Here is a 13414-nt window from a genome sequence, read left to right on the forward strand (position 1 = left end):
CCAAGGCTAATCATTCACCAATTAAAGTGTCCTAGAATATTCAGTTTTTAAATTTAGACAATAACAGAAAAAAAGTAAATAAATACACCCGAAAATACTAGATCATTATGAAATATAACAATGTAAGGAAAAAAGCGAACAATAAAGTGATTTCAGTGTTAGTTTTAGACGAATTACTAGTATAGGTAAAATTAGTCTTAAGGATTTTTGAAACGTGATATTTAAAAAAGAAACTGGCGTAAAAAGCTTTTGCAAATGCCGTGTCAAATAAACGTATGGAAAAAAAACAATAATAAAGTACCCATTAATGCGTAGAAAACTACGCATTTTCAATAAAAGTGGAATAACACATTAAATGGGTAAAGAGTTTGTACCCATAAATGAGTGCAGACCTTGTACGTCAACCTGGGTGTGTTTTACCCATGTTTCGCAGAACTGTTACAGCAAAATGCGTAAAAAATACCCATTCATGAAAATCGCGCCAGAATGAAAAATACTGTCAATAGAATTATTTCTGAATTAAACAAATAAACATAAAATAACATTCATTTCACATTATTGTTTCCTTAAAAAAGTATGGGAGCCGTTGTTTTCGGAGCATTGCCGAAATGTACCGTTTCCGCCACGGACTCCCATGCAGGCCGATAATTTGCAGGTTCCGCTACGATCCTTAATTTGCAGGTTAACTAGCTTGAAATAATTCTAAAGGATTTTTCACCCATTGTTAAGATCAATATACCCATTGACATTACCTCATCGAGTAGTTGTGAAATGAATAAAAAGTACTCATTGTTAAGCTAAGTATGCACCTCTTGCGAAATGAAATTTCCTATACAAAACCTATGCATAAAAAACGTCGCGAAATGCTCGCGAAAAAAAATTTCGTTTCCATTTCGTAAGCGGTACGCAGCTCTCGCGAAAACGATAACGAAAAATGAAGTTAGCTGAGACACGGTTCGACAAACGATAAGTTTCATAATACTTCCGCGAGACAGCGCTGCTTTCTATGCGCTGTCACCAAGGCAAACTTTTTCCTTGCGAAGTAATGGTCAGCGGTATTATTTCGCACGGAAGCTCGCGAAATTTTGACAGGTTGCAATGAAAAAATATAAGAAAACACAAGATTGGTAATTTTTTGTATTTTTTTCATCGTAACCTGTCAAAATTTCGTAGTTTAGAAATTCAATAATTCGAATTTGAATGGTAAGGTTAAAAATATTACTGGAAGTGTGATTGTTTCTAGTTTTAAACAATTAAATTTAAATTATTAATATTATTTGCAGCACACCCGAACAAAGCAAATCAGCTCAACTAATCTTGTCTCAACATCCTGGATCTGGCAATCAGCCAACCAACATTAAATCGATACAACCGCAGCAGTACCAACTACTCCAAATCCAGCAACAGCCAACAACCCCTCAAAAAAGGACCACATAGCAATTACTGCTCAAACGAACAACGGGAGTTTACGAATGATGGACACATCGGAAAACATTTCATCGGCACATTCTGCCTTAAAACTTGTCTGCCACTATTTTTACCAGCGGTTGCCTTCCTGATTTAGAGAAATCGGATTCAAGCACAAACGTGATATTCCAGCCTTGGTTCCTACCAGTTTCTTGCATGAAAATATCACTGCCTCCATAGTGCTCGTGATTCCATTCCAGCAGCAGCAAGCAAACACTATTCGAGTGCTTATCGCCAACATTTCACAGCAAGCTCAGCAGCAGAATCACCTTCAACCACAACATCAGAAAATTAAGATTTCTTCCAGACCATGACCATCATTCTAAAGGTCGGTAGCAATAACGTTCAACCGACGGTACAACCTGGTCAGCAACCGCAATTAGTGCAATAGATCCAAGCCAAATGTAGAAGACCATTGAACAACTGCAAAAAGATAGCAACAGCACATTCAAACAGAGTACCAGCAGCATACTATACTGTACCATGCTGTGTGCAGGACTTTTTTATTCAGTTGATGCGGCAAGGTGAGACATTTTTATTACCTTTTTTATTTCGAAAGGATCAGTACCGTGTTTAGTACATTGTAATGTAATACCCTATTCTTCTTTAAAAAGCTAGAGTTCACTCATTTACGGATATTTTTTATCATGATTTTTTCAGATCGAACACCAACAACATAATATCATGGTAATCACCCAGCAAGAGAACGCAGTGATAATGGGCCAACAGAAAACACAACATCAAGATGCTCGGAAAGGACTTTCTCTTTCGGTATGTATTTACCAGTAGCATCCCTCCTCCAAACATTCCTTTGCATATCCAGATGTCCTTATCAATTCACAGAACAAACATAATGGCACGTCATGTTCAATCGGCTAACCGTTTGGAATAAGCGCTCATCATCGGTTTCATGGCAGGGAAGTGAGCAGGCAAAAAAGGCATCGTTTTTTTCACAAGGTCGCTCTGGTCAAAATTTCAGCGAATTGCAAGGAATAAACCACCCGAGGGACAATACCCGTGCTGATTCAGGACGATTTCCCATGCTTTGCACCTTGCTATTGAATTTTAATAGCCGATCGAAACGATGGCAAGCGCTGCCGATAACTGGGTCAAAAAGACGACGGATCAAGAAATTTCTGCACTCGGTTAGTGTTTTTTTGTTATAACCTATTTTTGAAGCGATCATTGGGATGGGATTTGAATTTTTCTTTTCAATACAAATAGGTTAGCGAACTGAGTACATATCACCAAGGATAAGGATTCAGAGCCGGCGGCTGGCAGTCCAGAGAAAGAGAATGCGGAAAAACCTAGCCCACCGGCAGTAGAACCAAAGCTGCACCTGATGCTTGGAGTTCGGTAGCTACGGAAATTCTGACTAGCAGCTCCTGAAGAAAAACAAGCTGCAAGAGAAAATGGAGAAACACCTTCCTCCGCGGAAGATGCAGAGGCATTCAAATAAGTCGAAATCTGCAGAAAATTTTGATTAGGACATAAGGAACATTGAGAGCCTCTCTTTCTTTACTTTCTCTTTCGATTATGACGTCACTATAACACTTGGCACTATTTTTCCAGTACATAGCCGATGGTTTTTACTAAAATATTAGGCAAAGAGTTGAGTACTAAATGTTAAAACGACCGAGTAATAAACAGAAGAGAAAGACCCCAAAGAGAATCTCATTGTTGCTTACGTCCTATTCTAAATTTTCTCCCGAAATATTTAGTATCAGCTTTAAAATTATCCATGACTAATCTTTTAGCCCGGCGGATGCAAGTTTGCTAATGAAAGATGTTCGCTAAGGTCTAGTAGAATCAAAGCTGGATCTGAAGGTGCAGCGGAAAGATTCTTCTTCGCCGGTTGGTTGGTTAAAACTTTCGAAGCTTTGCACGTGAAGCCGGAATTACTTCAGGGAGTCTATGCGATGGGTTTCAACGCCCCTTCCAAGATTCAGGAGATGGCTCTACCTACTCTGTTGGCCGGTCCGCCACGAAATATAATCGCCCAGAGTCAGTCGGGAACAGGAAAAACCGCTGCCTTTGTGCTGGCAATGCTCAGTTGAGTCCATCAGTTAAAAAACTATCTGCAGGTGATTTGCCTTTCCCCCACCTATGAGCTGGCAATTCAGAAGGGGGAAGTAGCTGCCAAAATGGCAAAGTTTTGTCTGGAAATCAAACTTCCTTACGCCGTTCGCGGTGAGGAGACCGTCAAAGGGGCGAAGCTGACTAATCATATCATCATCGGAACAGCCGGCAAGCTAATGGACTGGGGTATAAAGTTCAGGACGTACGACCTAGTTTTCCCTTTTTGTACTGGACGAGGCGGGTGTTATGGTTGGTGTTCTTCTTGGCCACGTACGAGCGCGAGGTGATGGAGTTTGCAGAGTACATCGTACCCAATCCGATCGTCATTCGGCAGGCGCGGGAGCAAGAATCACTCGATAACATCAAACAGTACTACGTCAAGTTCCGCAACCAGGACGAGAAATTGTGTGATTACCGTCGGACAAGCGATCATTTTCTGTCATATGATGTATAGGAAGTTGTAAACTCCAAGTAAATTTATTTTCAGAACTGTTAATCGATCGAAACAGGTACGCAAAACGGCCGGTTGGTTGACCGACAGGATGTCCCAGGATGGTCACTCGGTAGCGGTACTATCCGGTGATCTAACGGTGGAGCAACGGTTAGACGCGCTGTATCGATGCCGAACCGGACTGGAGGAGGTACAGATTATAACGAACGTTTTGTCCAGGGGTAAGTTCCACCACTTGATTCTGGCTACAGCACCAGGTTACGGAGATATTCTTTCGTCTTAGGTATCGACGTCGAACAGGTGACCATTGTCGTCAACTTCGACCTGCCGATGGATCAGCAGGGACGAGCCGATTGCGAAACGTATCTACATCGAATTAGACGCACCGGTAGATTCGGTAAGTGTGACTTATTCTTGTGATCCTATAGATTGTATTTCTTCCCACTTCTTTAACAGAACGGAATCACCATCAACCTAGTGGGCAGTGATCGAAGCATGATGATTTGCAGATCAATCGAAAAACACTTCCGGAAAAAGATTCAGTTGCTAGTCGCGGAGAACTCGGACGAAATTGAAAAGATCGCACCGTAAAGTGTTTTCGACCAGCTACTGGTGAAAGGCGTAGGAGCTTTTTTGGGTCATACTTGTTTTGATTCTAAATTTATAATGTTATATTTTTTTTATCTTTTTTTTCTTCCTTGACCTGACATAAGGTATACAAATGTAACCAACAGGGAATCGTAAGCTAATAAATTTACAATTACAATTAATCTCTACCCAGTTCTATCCAAACATTTGAAAAGGGCCTAACTGCAAAATGTATCAATGTAGTTTCATGAATGGCAAATAGGTTTACAGTTGTTACCGATTTCATACACATCCGTGATGAATTAATAAAATACATCATTTAAAACATTAAAATGACAACAGAGATATAAAAAAGAAATAAACAAACAACAGCTGATGTCGTTTTTCAGTTATCAAAAGCGACATCTAACAGCAAACACATAGACTAGTTTTCGCGAGCAAATGTCAAAATTCCGCACGGAAGAAGGAAAAATATTTCGCGACCTCATTTCGCAAGAGGTGCATACTAAGCTTTAGAAACAAAAAAATACCCATTTTTCGACAGCTCGAATATCTTCCGAAAATGGGCAATTTGAATACATAAAATGGGTAAATAATTTTACCGTGTAAATTGATAATAACTTCTTTTTTTAACATAACATTTTATTTAGTAAACAAACAACAGCTGTTAAATGACAGCTCGGATAACTACACGCACACATTCAAGCCTGCACTCGATTCGCATTGGAATGTTCCATTGGCACCGTGCCAGTGCAAAACACCGGCGCGGTGTCAGTGTCATCAATCGAAAACCCTAAATGTGTGTCAATGTTTTGTTTGTTGAAATTCGCTGGCATGTGGCTTTGCCGTTCGAGTGCAGAAGGAATGATTTATTACGGTCAATGGTTTGAGATTTTGTTCTTGTTTTGGGCTCAAGTTTGTGTTGTTTTATTGCGTGCTAGAAACGTGGGTATGTTTTGAGATTTGGACGTAAGTTTGGTTCTATGGCTTGTATGTAGATCAGTTTTCCGGTTTGGATGTAGGTCTGTTTACGAAGTGTTAAAGATGCAGGTCTGTTTTAGAAATGGGTTTGATTTATTATTACTGGCTGTGAAAAACATAGTTGTTTGGTACTGTATTGCCCTTTTATGCAATTCTGACGTTAGCGCCAATAGGAATATTTTTCAGAAAACCAATTTTTGTGTTTCGTGATGTTTTCAAAAGCACGATTAATGTTTCAACTATCTGTTCTGTACGAAATGTGTACAATTCATCGTAGATAATAGCCAATTGCTTAAATTTTCAGTTTTTGGCAATAACCTTGCTTTATTTAACCATAATTTTAGCTTACGTCACTTTTGCAAAAAAAATAGCGATTTCATTTCACTGTTTTTATGCAATTCTGACGTACGTGTACAAACCAAAAGTACCGGGTAAAACGTGTCGTATATTATCAACCGTTTCAACTGAATTATCTGCAAATGATTATTACTTCCTTCAAGTTTCCGAGGCTATATGTGGTGGTCTGGTCAGATGGTCGGTTTTGGATCTATGCGGATGTTCCGTGGGTTATGTCCGAGGCCATTCAGTACATTTTCATTAATTTTCCAAAGTTTAGCTGCAAGTCAGGCATTATTATAAAATGTATTGTATATTTTATCCTACATTTGAACACTATAACTTAATTTTGGTATGTAGGCCTCTTTCAAACAACGTGGAAGCAGTTCTGGGCTGGAAGTCCTAGTGAATATGGAATGCGCTACCCATGATTGTGAAACATTTATACTTGAAGATACCTGCCATGCGGCACATTAACGATGATCTGCAGACATGTAAAGTCATCCGGAAACACGGAGAAACTTTACAGCCCATTCGGTGATTCCGGATTCCTTTTCAACGGACACATTTTTAAGTGAATATTCCTGTTACGCGGAACATCAAGGTGCACCAGCTCGGTTTTCTACGAACAATGCTATCACATGTAAAGTCATCCGGGATGAAGCGTTTTTGTTAAACATTTCTGTCATGCGATATATCAAATAATATCAACTCTATAATTTATGGACAATACAAATTCAATGCCAAATAGAGACACTTTATTAACAATTCTGGAATGTGGAAGTTCGGACCAAACAATTCTAGTAATTATTTCTGTCATGCGGCATATCAAATTCTGTGATCTGTGAAAAATACAATCATATTTGAAGACATTTGGATACAGTGTTCCACTTAACGACTGATCCCGGTAATTCCGCTTTCCCGCTTTTTTGGTAATTTTTTAGTGAATATTCCTGTTACACGGCACATCAAAATACATTATATAGGTTGTCTATAAAATATTCAAGCACATTTGAAGTCTTCCTAGTACACGGTTATTCTTGGAGTTGATTGCATTTTTAGTGGATCAAGCGTGTCGAATAACAGGTGTATTCAGGTACAAACGTTTCACAGGTATGGGTTACTCATTTTGAATCCACAAAGTCTCTGAGATGGTTTCAAAATTAGTTTAGAGCCTTTATATATACAATTTATTAATGTTCATGTTATATTAATACCAGTTTTCATGCTATACTTTGAAAAATTAATTAATGACTGACCCCATGAAATTTTCGTATAAATTTGGAGCCGGATATGTGAACAGTTCAACTCACGATTTATGAGACTTGAATAAATTCCATTTCATTTGCAGGTGTTTTGGTTGGAATTGGTTTTGAAATTAATTGGTTGGGTACCAATTGCGCACTACAATGATAAAATATAGAACAATAGCGGTCAAGGTTTTGAACAAAAGTTTTCACCAAGATACATTCGTACATTATTGTGGTATGAAAAATACATGTTGAAAAAGACTAAGCTTGCTTCTTTAAAGAAGCATTCGAACTTGCACAGGAGACTTCTTTATAAAATATAAATAGTTGAAAAAAAATTATCGTGCTAAAAGAACTAATTTGAATACCACCCTAGCATAAATATAACACCACCCTAGCCATTTTCATCACAAAATGGTGCTTATCTAGCTCCCAACATTACTTATGATACAACAGCTTAAGAATAAATTGTTTTGCCTTGTTAAATATACCTTCAATACTATATTGCACCGGTACGTCATTTTGGTAAAAAAATGGCGTCTACGTCACTTTGTTTTTCTCGTTTTAAAAGGCCATTTTGCATAATTTTTTAAAGACAATTACACTGAATGACGTGGATTTTTGTGGAGAATTCAAAAATATGAAAAAATGAAATTTTACCAAAGTAACGCTTACGTCACTTTTGCATACAAGGGCAGTCATCCTGCAGCCAAACGCAACACACATCCCTACAAAAAAAAATTCATACGAGTGGTGAAAATCCCACTCGCATGAAAATGCTGCCTCCAGATTTAGTGAGCGTGGCATTCAGAAGAATTTGTTTCATCCAACGAACAAAATGCTGTGTGAGCAAGTCTAAGCTAGATTGTGCCAGCCTTTACTCAACAACGCCACTCATCAGGCATTGTATTCATCGCATGAACAGATAACTGGGGATGAACAAACCATTATGAGATTCGACGTGTGCCTCATCACAGCACAAAGCGAAACGGGAAAAAATCGACGTTCACTCAGCAATCAACAAGCTTGCTGTCCGGATGAATTCGATAGAGCAATTGTACGTTTTGCTGTGTGGAGGTTCTCAGCAACCCAGTCGCAAATACCACAATGTTCTATGCTAGGATTTCTAATGATGATTTTGTTCGCATATGGTTTCGAATAGTTTTAATTAATCTGCCAGGAAGAATTTGAAATAACAATTGGTTGCTGTTGTATGGTTATCAGCAACCACCTCGCAAATGGCATCATGTTCTATTTAAATACTATGGTTCTTAGTTATGTAAATGCTCCAAGCAGCACAGATATCTGAATATCATGGGGAACGTACCAATCGAATCGTGCCAAAATATTCTGATTCAAATTTTTGGTTTCGGAGCAGTCAAGTCTTGAAAAGAATTTACGGCTTGACGATCAGTGGCGGATCCAAGGGGAGGGTCTTGGGGGTCCGGACCCCCTCCCCTCGCAATTTTTTAACTTCTTGAGAATTTTAAAATAGTTTCTATTTTAAATTCGTTCTAAACTCAAAATCATTCCAAATCAGATTCGACCACCAAAACTGATTTTAATTAAATGAGGTTATTACATATCACGTATTGTACAATGAACATTTCGAAATCGAAGTTTCGGACCCCCTCCGAAATGTTTTTCTGGATCCGCTCCTGTTGACGATGGATGTAACTATCACTCATATGCCAATTCTACGCAAGGTGAGAAGAAAGGGTCTGTCGGGTTTTACTCAAATGTAACCCTGCCTTCATCAGTTTAGTTCGGTCATGTCGTTTGAAATAAATTTTACAAAAATAAACAGGTGATCGCCAAAGCATTGAGCCGTATCAAATAGACACTAAACACCGCACTGTCACGAGGCAGGAACAGACACACGCGTGGCCAGAGTATTCATTTCGCTATTGTTTACAGACAGAATAAGGGGAATAGTATTGAAGAAGCTAAATATATGAATGGTCAACACGCATTCGGCGTACGAATTTGGAGATCAAGGCGAGTATTATAGCCTTATGTCACCCAAACATGCATTAGTAAAATGCCTTTTAGGTTCATCCCAGTTGGATGGATTCCTGGAGCCCACGAAAATGTAATTTGTGATGAAGACAGAAATAAATTATGCAGAGGGTTTTAAAACGGTTCAGAAACTGAAACTATTTACTAAATAATTCAATATATGAAAGTGCGTGCTTACACAATTGTGACAACACATCTACAATGCAAAACTAATGACTAAACCAGATGTTTGAGCACGATTCTGGGCCGTTCGCGATAGTCGTCGCTCTTTGCTTTGAAAATCAACAACAAGCAATATGATCTTCTGAAGGGTGGGGTAGATATGAATTATTGCGACTACAAACAAACAGAGACGAAATACTAGATTACAAGAAATAAAGCATAAGGATATCATCGAGCTAGAAGCATCAATTTCGAAGTAGACAGTTGACAGCAGTTTTAGACTATTGATCAACATGCAGGCCACAAATAGGGCTTTAATATATAAATATATCCGGCTCCTATTAATTAACGTAATAAAGGTCACACTGAATGGAGCAAACCATTTTGTCTAAGTTATATCTCAGTAAATAATCTCGTAATATGACTACTTTTCTGGCTGAAAATGTATCGCCTTATCAAACATATGTCTGACGTCTATCGTCTATGGAAGATCTCGTCTAAATGGGTTGCAGGTCTAATGCGAGTTTAGGAAAAAACTAAGCTTGAACTCTTACAAGTGTGAAATTGACAGAACTCCTATAAAGTGCATAGGGATCAAGAAGAACGTTCAATTTTAACTAATATATACTATATTGATTTCTAAACGAACCATTCAGAAACAATTTCCTTTAACTTTTGTCTTTTTATCGTTCATCGCTTGAGCGAGTATATTCTTAGGAATTGTGAATTGGTGTAAATTTGTATAACTTTTTTCATTTTCTGCATATAACTCATTGCCCTTTGCAGTACGCATAACACAGCAACTGGTTGCGAACGATACGTTAAGCAACGTGACACGCAAGAGTAACAACAGCAACGGAACGTATGCTACACAGACAGCAGAGCTGTCTCAGGTATCACAAAGCGGCGGCAGTCGAGTGCGAATACTTCTTGAATTAAGACATGTAAGCCTCGTGCTGGGCGACTCTCCGGCAAGGCAAATAGCGACTTCACAACATGTAACATGCGCAATCGTTGAGCGCGACCTCATGCTTAGACACATGTTCATATGAGGTACATCTCCGAAAATAAAAGGCGGTAGAACAAGGGTTTTGAAGAGATTCAATTCGATGTGTTCGGGAAAACCAAAAAAATAGTGGGGGAAAATAGTTTTATCCCATTGAAGATTCATCTGAAAAAAGAGCCCAAGGTTGCTAGCATGATCAGTGACCTCGATGCGACTTTGCTCGATAACGATTTCAGGTAGTGATGAAGTTTCTCGGGGATTTGCTCCAAAGGAAATAATTTTAGTCTTCGAAATGTGGAGGTGTAATGAGTTTTCCTTGACCCATCGAAATACTGCACGCAAATCTTCATTCAATAGTGCGAAAAGTTTTGCTATCGTCATTCCTGATTGTATGCAGATGAGTTGAGCATCATCAGCAAACATACCGCATACCGGATACCGCAGTTCTTTAAAACACCAGGAAGATCATCAATGTACAATGTACATTGTACATGTGCAGCAACTTGTAAATTAGCTTGAAATGTCGCGATAAGTTCTTGGTCGTTGTGGTCGACGAATGTTAAAATAAAGCGAAGCAAATAGCAGCTCATGTCTGGATAGTCCTGGGTCATAAACTTGATTGAAAACAAGCACATGATCAGGCTGATTCGTCGCGAACAGTTTAAGCATCGAACCCATCCTCGCGGAAAAAGGTGGGTTCTGACCTGATGACCTCCATAGAAATAGTCTCAAAAAGGCATTCAAATTATCACGCCTTCTTCAATTGTGCTTCCAATCCGTGTTCAAATCACCAACTATGACGATTTTCTCATACCAAGATAGCAGAATGGACAACTCAGTCAGCAACAAAGGCGCAGGGTCAGAGCCCGGTGGATCAATAGGATATTGATATCATTTACTTTCACTTCAACAGTAATTCTCTCATTGAAGAAGCTGGAGCTCCCGGATACGATAGAAGCATACACTTGTTTATTCTGAATTCATTCCTTGATATACATCACTATTCCTAAAAACCTTTTGTATAAACGGTCATTTCATAACATACTGTAGTCAGGGATTGTCACAGCTTGATCAGGAATAGACTCATTCCACCACGATTCTGTAAAGCGCAACTGTTACTTTCGATGTCTCTAACATGTGTTTGATCTGATCGAACTCTGTGAACTGGCGGGCACAAAGGCTTTGTACGTTTGCGTGACAAATATTCAGCTTGTTGGATTTCAGAGCACTGCTCTCGAGATTGTGAGATGCGGACGAGTGTTGTTTACAGCATCAGATATTACGTTTAAAAGGGGAAGCAAAGGACATTTTTAGGACATTTTCAATGTCAAAATGCATTTAGCATTTTCTGTGAATAACAAAAATGACTACACTGTACAGAAAACATTAAGAAGCATTCAGTTAGCTCTTTTCAGTTGATGCTACTCTGAACACAGAGAACATGTACCTTCAACAGTCTATTGCCAAAAAATATCTAGAATTTAGTAGATTTTCTTTGTATTATTTCATTAGCATGAAAACAAATTTGAGACCTATTAACGGCAAATAGTTTGTAAGCAATTTTATGAATCAAGTCCCTAACTTGATTTTGGATATCCAATAAAAATGTCATTATATTAACAATTATGAGTCTTTTAGACAGAACTTCATTTTCTCAGTGATTTATTTCATAATAAGTCTTTTCTCAGCACGGAATCTGAATCTCTTCAAACACGTCTAATCAAAAGTAAATTATCATATCTTTGCCTCCATTCAAACAACCCTAGTTACTCACAGTCAGAGTAAGGATTTATAAGTTTAAATGATATGTATTTTTCACAAATCAAAACCGTACAATCCCAAATCTTTAATTTAGTTATCTACCTTTCCTAATACACTTGAGTTTGTTGGTATGATGCATAGATTTGAGATTGTGACAGACAACGGCCTGTTTTACATTGGTTTACCCTAAACATGTTTATGCTCTCAATGGCAAAGCGATCTGAAAAATCAACGTTTTTCTTCCTATAATATAAATCGACTGAAAGAAACTGAATGTCAGCATCATAATATGAAAGAAATCGTACAGGTATGAAATGCGTGGGCGCTTAGTTATTTATGTGGGTTTTAAAGAATCACGCTGGAAGCAGTTTTTGATTTTATTCTCATTATACCTTTTACTCGTGAGACTCGCTGCGATGGCAATCACCCAGTCAACATATGAAACTTTGTTTGCTTTCTACTCATTCGAGAAACATAATTATGAACAAAAATCCTTAAAATTGATATGATCTTTTAATTAATAATAAGTGTACATTAACAGCAGCTTCCAAAAAGGGCAGATTTAGACATAAATGCACATTTCCGACCTCTATAGACATGTACATTGCGCTCCTTTGTCTATGCCAATATCATAGGAGCTGTTCAGCGAAACACAAAACGTTTGCTATTTTATCAGTTGTGACTATGCTAAAGATCAAGATCCTAGCTATTATATATTAGCTGATTTTTTGTATTTTTTCATCTAGTAGCAGGCTTAAATAATTTCTGTATAAACAAGTCACCAATATAACATTTTTATTTAAGTATTTGCATTTAATCAATCATTTATTCACTTACTTCAAACAATGAACAACGATGAACTACAGCACAATCTATTGTACAAGAAATTTAACATAAAATAAAGGATTACACAATTTTCAAATTCGTTAGGCTTTCTGTTTCAACGACGTGAATCAATTAGACTGACTTGATGCTTTGAAACACAGCAAAGCACTGAATTCTCATTTTTAACATCTCTTTTCATCTCGCCTTCACCCATCGTGGGTAGTTATAAACGTGTTGCGCGCGATCGGAAACGTGTGGTTGTGCATTAATTTAAATTATTCACGATAGTTTCGATACTTCGCTTCGCTGGAAATATACATTTGCTTTAGTGACACTTCACTATAGCTCGCTGCTGCTTCTCGCTGTGTCAGTTTCTAAAGATGGTATAATTAAAATATAACAAAATCTGTTGATGACATTCCATTGTGTTATATACTCACATACTCATAATAGCAAGAAAAGGATGTAGCACGAAAATCGCTCTAAATC

At 38.1% G+C, this 13414-nt stretch overlaps 1 protein-coding gene, 1 long non-coding RNA gene and 1 pseudogene across 2 annotated transcripts in view; 2 read left to right on the plus strand and 1 right to left on the minus strand.

The window, feature by feature from the left end:
• LOC131682957 (cartilage oligomeric matrix protein) overlaps nucleotides 1–13101 on the minus strand; it is a 1738261-nt gene extending 1725160 nt beyond the window's left edge. The window contains exon 1 of the mRNA XM_058964790.1: nucleotides 12938–13101. The gene's annotated coding sequence lies outside the window, so the exon portion shown is untranslated. The remainder of the gene's footprint in view (nucleotides 1–12937) is intronic.
• Nucleotides 1960–2400, plus strand: LOC131682960 (uncharacterized). Its single transcript, XR_009304283.1, has 3 exons — nucleotides 1960–1991; nucleotides 2128–2238; nucleotides 2311–2400. It is a non-coding gene; the product is annotated as an uncharacterized LOC131682960 (long non-coding RNA).
• LOC131680118 (DEAD-box helicase Dbp80-like) lies at nucleotides 3226–4546 on the plus strand (annotated as a pseudogene).
• Nucleotides 13102–13414: the final 313 nt, after the last annotated feature.

This window comes from Topomyia yanbarensis, chromosome 2 (assembly GCF_030247195.1).
Source record: "Topomyia yanbarensis strain Yona2022 chromosome 2, ASM3024719v1, whole genome shotgun sequence".
NCBI lineage: Eukaryota > Metazoa > Arthropoda > Insecta > Diptera > Culicidae > Topomyia > Topomyia yanbarensis.